General features: G+C 41.4%; 1 non-coding gene across 1 annotated transcript; it reads right to left on the minus strand.

The window, feature by feature from the left end:
* Positions 1 to 8,081: 8,081 nt before the first annotated feature.
* LOC119627393 (U6 spliceosomal RNA) lies at positions 8,082 to 8,188 on the minus strand. Its single transcript, XR_005243592.1, has one exon. It is a non-coding gene; the product is annotated as a U6 spliceosomal RNA (small nuclear RNA).
* Positions 8,189 to 8,847: the final 659 nt, after the last annotated feature.

Consider the following 8,847-nt stretch of genomic DNA (forward strand, 5'->3'; position numbering starts at 1 on the left):
GATGTTTGGAAGCAACATCGAAAAAGAGTAAATAAAATAAAATGAAGACAGTCCCTATATTTTATTTATTTATTTATTTTTGAGACAGAGTCTCGCTCTGTCGCCCTGACTGGTGTGCAGCTGCACACTCTTGGCTCACTGCAAGCTCCACCTCTGGGGTTCACGCCATTCTCCTGCCTCAGCCTCCCAAGTAGCTGGAACTATAGGTGCCTGCCACCATGCCCAGCTAATTTTTTTGTATTTTTAGTAGACGGGGTTACACTGTGTCAGCCAGGAAGGTCTCGATCTCCTGACCTTATGATCTGCCCGTCTCAGCCTCCCAAAGTGTTGGGATTATAGGCGTGAGACACCGTGCCCAGCCTTCTAACCTCAATTTTTATTCTCAGGTTTCTAAATTTACTCTGCGAACATCTCTTGGAACAAATGACTTGCCCTCCAAAAATATACCACCAGACACTCCTACTGGAGTCATCTCCCTTGAACATCTCTTTCATCCTGATGTTGGCTCCTTGTTCTCTCTAATGTTAATTGTGAACTCTCTATTCCCTCCAACATCTAGCCTCTCCTTATCTGCTCACCTGTTCTCACTGCTCCCAAGCAGAGACGTCTCCTTAGAGGCGACCTCTCTCTCTATGCCTGTGTCCCCCACCCTCACCCACCATTGCCTCATCTTCAACTCGAGCCTCATCCCTTCCCTTTCCATTCAAATGCCTCCACATAATTGAAGCTGTCACTAACCCACCTGACACTCCCTGCCTTCTGAGATCTTGTAGCATCACACCTGCACTACATAATTTGCACTTCATTATATTCGATGGAGCACGTAGGGAATCTTTTAAAATATGGCCAATTGTGGGCCCAGAGTATCTCCAGGGAAATCAGCAGGCCATCTCCTAAAAAACCTTAGAGGGTGACATTCATTAGCTTAAAAAATATTTCCTGGTTCAGAATTTCTCTCCTAGACTTGCAGGCTCAGACACCAAATGGGCCATCATACCATGAGTAGACTATTTCTTAGGAAAGACTTACCTTACCCAGGCCCATAAGATCCTCTGGTCATTGTCATAAACAGTAAATGTAAGAGGCGACACACCCACTGAATACACAAACTCAGTGAGATCTTCCCAGAGGGAGGTGGGAAAGCGACTCTTTCCTGTCTTGGCCTTCAGGCACCTCTATTTCTATGCCGGGCCTTTCTCTTCACCCTGATTTAACCTCAGAAAATTCATAACAATGTGAAAAGGAGAAAATAAAATAAAATAAAGATAGTGCCAGTACAGAAGAGTGGCTATGAACGCCAGAGCGCCTGGATTCAGAGTGACTTTACTACTTGCTGGCTGTGCAAACTTGGGCCAAGGACAGAGCCTTTCTGGGCTACATTTCCTTGTTTGTTAAATAGAGTTATTAATAGGTAGTAACATCCTCAAAGATTGTGGTGATGATTAAATGAGTGATAACTGTTGTGAGGATTAAATGTGTAAAGTGCTTGGAACCAAGCCTTGCACCTAGTAAGCACTCAGTAGAGGTTAGCTATTATTTTTAATTAAATCAGAGGAGTAGTTTATTGATTTATGATTTCAAATATAAGTGTTACAAAGAAGTGATAAACTCTAGCCAGCCTAGCCTCTGCTTAGTAAACATGGACCAAGACTAAGAACTTTTTTATGGGATTCAAACAATGAGAAGCAATAGAGCATGATGCTTTTAATCCTGGCTTCAGTACTTAACTGTGTAAACTTGGATGGCCTATTTAATTTCTCCAAGCCTCAGTTTCTTCATCTGTAAAACAGAGATGGTGATAGGATCTTCATCACAGGGTTACTATTAAGATTCATGGAGAAAATCAACATAGGGCTTCAGACTCTGCCTAGCACATAGAAACCATTCAATATATAATAGCTCTTGTTGTTAATATTTAGCCCTAGACCAGTGTTTATTTCACTATACTCAGTTGCCTCTTGAAACGATCAGCCCCTCCTTCTCTCTTTTCCATCTTTTATTTTCTTCAACACCCAGATCTCATCTTTTGACACTTTTATCTGTATGCACATTCATAAAGAACTTTCAAAGAGCCTAGATTACCACAGAGAAGACCTGCTCATCTGTAGTATAAAGACAGGTGCCCAGTGGGAAGACCCACACTTTAGTGGATCCTGACATATGATTTGTGTTACATTGGGCTGGATATTTAACATTAGTCTCATTTTTCCTCATCTTGAGAGATCAACAATCAATATGAAAGTGATTTTTAAAGTTTAAGGTACTATACAATGTCTATTTTATACCATTACTTGAAAAAGAACACACAGTGACGGGAAAAAAACTGGACCCCAAAATAAAAGAACTTGGATTTCACATCTGCAAACTAGAGATATTAATAATGTTTTTATGGCACTACCCAAGTTGAAATAAGGGACTGAAAACTCAGAGAAGGCCGGGCGCGGTGGCTCAAGCCTGTAATCCCAGCACTTTGGGAGGCCGAGACGGGCGGATCACGAGGTCAGGAGATCGAGACCATCCTGGCTAACACGGTGAAACCCCGTCTCTACTAAAAAATACAAAAAAACTAGCCGGGTGAGATGGCGGGCGCCTGTAGTCCCAGCTACTCGGGAGGCTGAGGCAGGAGAATGGCGTAAACCCGGGAGGCGGAGCTTGCAGTGAGCTGAGATCCGGCCACTGCACTCCAGCCTGGGCGACAGAGCAAGACTCCGTCTCAAAAAAAAAAAAAAGAAAGAAAGAAAACTCAGAGAAAAGACAGATTCTGTAGAAATGGCAAACAGAATATAATCCTGATGTGGGAGGGATATTGAGGCACTTCACTTCTGGTGACCCAGAATTTAGGTGAGCAATGAAGCACAAAATGAACACAGAATTTGCTCCTCAGATACTTCCTTGTCTTCCCCCTGTCTATTAAAATGACCAGCTCCCCAACTAAGAACCGAGGACTGAAACCCAAGTTTGTCAGGAATCCAATTCTTATTTCTCATTTATGTGTACTGAGGTTCATTAGAGACTCAGGACTGGGTTTTCTTCCATGCCTGGAAAATATTATATCCACCAATCATCTGCAAGTACGAACAGTGAACTTCAAAGCAAATAACTGAGTCTGAAAATAGATTGTTTCTCCAAAGGGCACTAATAGAATATTTGCCCCAAAGTTTTGAAATCCAGAATGCCTGGAACATTCTTGTGAAGTCGTAACTAAGCAGGCGTACTACAAAAGGCCTCACAACTCCAACATCTATGCATATTATGGGATAGAGCTCCCATTGACCTAAGAATAGTCATGTTGGCTGACAACCAGCATCCTCCCACTTGTCTTCTGGGTATGATCAGTGTTAAAATGCAAAATGCTCCAAAATAACTATATGTCAAAGTTCTCAGTCATTTTGCAGCTTAATGTTAATAAGCATCAGATCTTTTTGTGAGGAAGTGTTACCTTTTCAAGGGGGAAAACACTACACTGAATCAAAAAGCAGTGGACAGTAGCCACTTTACAATTTTCCTTTGGTCAGGCCTCAAGTTGCTGCTACTGATTCAATTAATTCCAAAGGACCACTTCATATTATGGGACCACTTCACTTAAGAGAGAGCCTTCCCTTTTTATCTTTAAGAGAAGCAACACTGCAGTTTTGAATTTGACCATCTGAACAGGAGGAAATGGAATGCGTCAGTTTATTTAAAAATTATACTTGGTCAGAAAAATATCTTAAGAAAAATTTTAATGTTTCATCACAGTAAAAGACAAATTGTAATCCCACAGAATACTGAGTAGATAAAAGAAAATTAGAAGAACCTAGAAATGTCCATTTATTTCCTTACTTGAATTGAGGCAGATGAATTATTTTCTACAACCGAAAAGGTACAGGTCCACAAAGAGGTTCTTGCCGGGCGCGATGGCTCACACCTGTAATCCCAGCACTTTGGCAGGCCGAGGCGGGCGGATTGCTTAAGCACAGGAGTTCAAGACCAGCCTGGGCAACATGGCGAAACCCCATCTTTTTTTTTTTTTTTTTTGAGACGGAGTCTCGCTGTGTCGCCCAGGCTGGAGTGCGGTGGCACCATCTCGGCTCACTGCAAGCTCCGCCTTCTGGGTTCACGCCATTCTCCTGCCTCAGCCTCCTGAGTAGCTGGGACTACAGACGCCCGCCACCGCGCCCGGCTAATTTTTTTTGTATTTTTATTAGAGACAGGGGCGAAACCCCATCTTTACTAAAAATACAAAAAATAAGCTGAGCGTGGTGGCGGGCGCCTGTAGACCCAGATACTGGGACGCTAACACATGAGAATCGCTTGAATCTGGGAAGCGGAGGTTGCAGTGAGCCAAGATTGCACCACTGCCCTTCAGCTGGGCGACAGAGGGAGACTCTGTGTTCAGGTCCACAGAGAAGTTCTCCGAGTAGGGACGAGAAAAAAAAAAAAAAAAAAAGCAGCCCTTTAAAGAGCTGGATTATATCAAAAGTGAGGGAAACTAGAAAGTATCTGTGTCCAGATATCACATTCAAAACTGCAATGTCATTCCTCATAGAGATAAAACGGAAGGTTGTCTCCTAAGTGAAATGGTTCCTCAGCTTAATTTTGGAATAAGGCTTGATTTGGGAGTAGCAGCGACCTTCATTGAGCATAGCTAGCCCAGACCTGGCCATAGCATTGGAAAATGCCCTGGAAGGGCCCCAGAGATGAGGGCTGTAGTTTTGCCTGCATAACAGGGGAAACGAGGGCCTTGAGAACTCGTATCTTGGGAGGCCACTTCTTGAGAAAACACATATGACAAAAGGCTGTTAGCAGCTTTAAGAGGTACAAAGAGTTCCCAAGTCTAGCGAGCTCAGTAAGGGGCCTCAGCAGCTGTTTGCCAAAAATCAGAAGAGTCATCTGAAATTATGCATGGGAAAGAGGACAATCGAGATGTTTTGACTGGGCACTCCCTTTCCCAGCAGGAAGTACAGCAAATCTTCCTTCCTCATTGTGGCAGACTGAAGCTTCAGAATGTGTATTAGTGCTCTACAATACAGGGAAGAGGGCAAGTTAAGCGCCACTGCAGGAAAACTGGCCAAACAGCTATCCATTGGTGGTCATTAAAACAAAATAAAGTTTCTCAGTTTGCGGAATCACATTTTATGTGGATTTTTCATTGTCAAGTTTGTAATTTGGTTCCCTGAATGGTATTCTGTGTTTGGCACCTGGTATCTTGGGTGGAAGTTCCCAAGTCTAACCAGAATCACAAAGGAAGGGAATGTGAGGTTGTGGAGCATGGGGGAAAAGGCGCAAGAACCAAGTACCCACAGGGTGGGACTTGGAAAGGAGTACATATGTCCCCAAAAGATGTATACCACTGTGTTATATAGATCCATTCCTCATAGCCCCGAACTGAAAACAAATCAGCTTTTCAAACAACAGGAGAATAGATAAACAAATTGGGAATTTAATAAAATAATTCACGACAATAAAATGAACAAATCACTGAGACTTGCAAAAATATGAATGAATTCTGAAAGCATCATATGGAACATAAGTACAAACTGAATGACACCATTCTTACGAAGTTCAAGTAAAGGCAAAATTAATCTATGATGATAGAAATCAAAGAGAGGTAATTTTTGAATACAAAGGTTTTGACTACAAAGGGACATGAGAGCTTTCTGGAGTGATAATTATATAAATATTTATGTATGCAAAAATTCATCAAACTATATTTCAGGTTAGAGAATTTTCCTGTGTATAAACACCTTGTTTTAAATTTACTTTTCAAAAGAAATATTATTTAACAAGAAAGAACAATCTGTACTTTAAATGTTTGGTAACTCCTTTTTACTACACTAAATATTTTGCCTTAAAAAAAAGTTTGACAACTCACACACATGCACACTCATTCTCCACCCTCCTACTTGACATAATGTTGAATACTGAATTAGTCTTGAATAACTTACACTTTCATAAGAGAAGCTCTTCATTCTAAAATCTATGCAATTCACTAAATTGTACTGTTCACACTGCTTTCATCATGTTAAAATTCTCAACAGGTATTTCATTATTTCTTACCAGGTCTTGTAATATAAACAAGTGTCAGTATGCAACCAAACGTAAACCAGCTCCACCCAGGAAAATCATAACCTTGCTTTTAACTCTATTGTAAATTATTGTATAGATGTCATGTTTTCAATTACTTTTAAGTTTTAAGAGTTACTTACACAAATGTTTTCATCTATGGCTTTTCTCACTGCAATTCGTTAAGTCCCCTTGAATTACTGCTCAAGTGTTTTTTAGCTTTTATTGTTTAAAAAAATTGAATAACCTCAAATTGCAAGTTGGTTGTGCAACCAATCACCACAATGGTTTCATTTTGCACACAGTATGACACTGCTGGTGTTTCTGGGGCTTCATGGCCTGTGCCCATCCCATTGACTACTGCTCTGTGTTCCAGTTAGCCTCACCTCCTGTGTTTTCGCTTCTCCCCTCCCACCCTAGCCATCAAGACAACAAGGAAAGTTCATCTGACCTCCCCAGAGCTTTCACGTGTTTCTCAAGGAGCTGCGTTGTGGATCAAATCTTTACATTCCCCTCCTCTTTCTCTGCTATTCTCTCCCACCAATGCTGTTTGATTACAATTTTGCAACTTTAAAAAGAATAAGGTGGCAATTACATCATTTCCAATAAATATTTTTCTCCCACATCTTGTTACCTGAGGAGCAGGTCAGCTGAAAATATGCATTTTCCATTTGTAAGGGGTCAGCTCTGCATATGCTGTAATTTAGTTTATGTCTGGTTTGCAACACACACCTGTAGTTCCAAATGAAACCCCCAAACAGACTGACAAGTGCTTTTATGAAATAAACAGGAAAGAACATAACCTAGCAAACCTTCCAGAGCCCAATCGTCTCCAAATATATGACTTTATTTCAGTGACAAATGTAGCCAAATATTAAATAAGGAATTGAAACATTTTTAAGTGTTAAAGAGAAAGCACCCTTATTTATTACAGCTCATCTCCACAGATCAGAACTCATATGTATCTTCAGGTCTTCTTTCAGGATTCTGAGACTCCCAGACTCACAAACCTACAACTTAAACACAGCTGGAGCTTGCTCGCTGTTCTGGTTTTATCTTCCTAGATCTCCTTAATTCTCATGACTCTAAGAGGATCACTTACTCACCACATCTGTTCAAGGAGAAATCAAATGTCTTGTGCCTCTCCTACCAGCCAAAGCACCTGCAGTAGAGTTTTCAGACATGGCTTTCAGAGGCAAAACGCACAGTGTACTGGAGACACATCTAATGCTTCCATAATTTTAGATACAGAAGTAGTGTCGATGAAGAGTGAAGAAAAAAACTGTTTGTGAAATTGCCAGCCTATCAACTCTCAACAAATTAGAAGATGCCACTCACCTAAACCCTACTTTGGTCTAATGGCCAGATACTTGAACTGATGGCTCCTTTGCTTATCAAAATAGCATCTGTCAATCCTGGCAAAGGAAGGAAGTGTAGCTGTGTGTCCTCTTCCAATGCTACAACTAATTTATTAGGGTCTTAAATTCTTTTTGATGGATTAAGAGTCCTGGTGAGCACAAACAAGCCATTAGATTGACAGCAAAATTTTTCCACACTATAGTGATTCACTAATGTGTTGACTGCTCCACACATTAATCAATTAGGGAAGGAACTTAAAGAATAGAAAATCTGAACGATTTTTAATTTGGTTTTTCCACTTTTCACATTGATATCACTTACATACAATAAAATGCATAGGCTTTGAGGGACGAATTTTGACAAATGTGTATATCCATGTAACCATAATGCTGGTCAAGACAGAAAGCATTTCCATCAGCATTAAACGTTCCTGTGTGTCCCAGTCAACTCACCACCACCACCCAGAGGCAAGCACTGTTGCAATTCCTAGTACCGTAGAGTAGGTTTGCCTGTTCTAAAGCTTCATGGAAATGGAATCATACAACTTGCACTCTTTTGTATCTGACTTCTTTCGCTTCACATAATGTTTTCAAGATTCATCCATGCTGTGTTCATGCATATTTTATTTGTTTATTATATGGATAGACCACAATTTGTGTTTTCTTTTTTTATTTAAAAAATTAAAAGAATGCTTTACGAGTTTGCCTGTCATGCTTGCACAGCGGCCGTGCTAATCTTCTCTGTATCATTCCGATGCTAGCGTCTGTGCTGCTGCAGCCAGCACTACCACAGCTTGTTTTGCACCCTCCGGGAATGGACTTTGGGTTTTTCCAGTTTGAGGCTATGATAACTACAAGTCTTCAGGTGAACATATGCTTCATTTCTCATAGGTAAATACCTAGGATTGGACTTGCTGAGTCATAAGGTAATCCTAAGGCTTAACTTTATAAGAAATTGCCTGGCCAGGCATAGTGGCTCACGTTTGTAATCCCAGCACTTTGGGAGCCTGAGGTGGGCAGATCATTTGAGCTCAGGAGTTTGAGACCAGCCTAGGAAACATGGGAAAACCCTGTCTCTACAAAAAAATACAAAAATTATCCGGGTGTGGTGTCACAGGCCTGTAGTCCCAGCTACTCAGGAGGCTGAGGCGGGAGGATCACTTGAGCCTAGGAGGCAGAGGTTGCAGTGAGCCGAGATTGTACCACTAAACTCCAGCGTGGGTGACAGAGCTAGACCTTGTCTTAAAAAAAAGAAAAAACGGCCAGGCATGGTGGTTTATGCCTGTAATCCCAGCACTTTGGGAGGCCGAGGTGGGCAGATCACAAGGTCAGGAGATTGAAACCATCCTGGCTAACACGGTGAAACCCCGTCTCTACTAAATATACAAAAAATTAGCCAGGCATGGTGGCAGGCGCCTGTAGTCCCAGCTACTCGGGAGGCTGA

This window comes from Chlorocebus sabaeus, chromosome 14 (assembly GCF_047675955.1).
Source record: "Chlorocebus sabaeus isolate Y175 chromosome 14, mChlSab1.0.hap1, whole genome shotgun sequence".
NCBI lineage: Eukaryota > Metazoa > Chordata > Mammalia > Primates > Cercopithecidae > Chlorocebus > Chlorocebus sabaeus.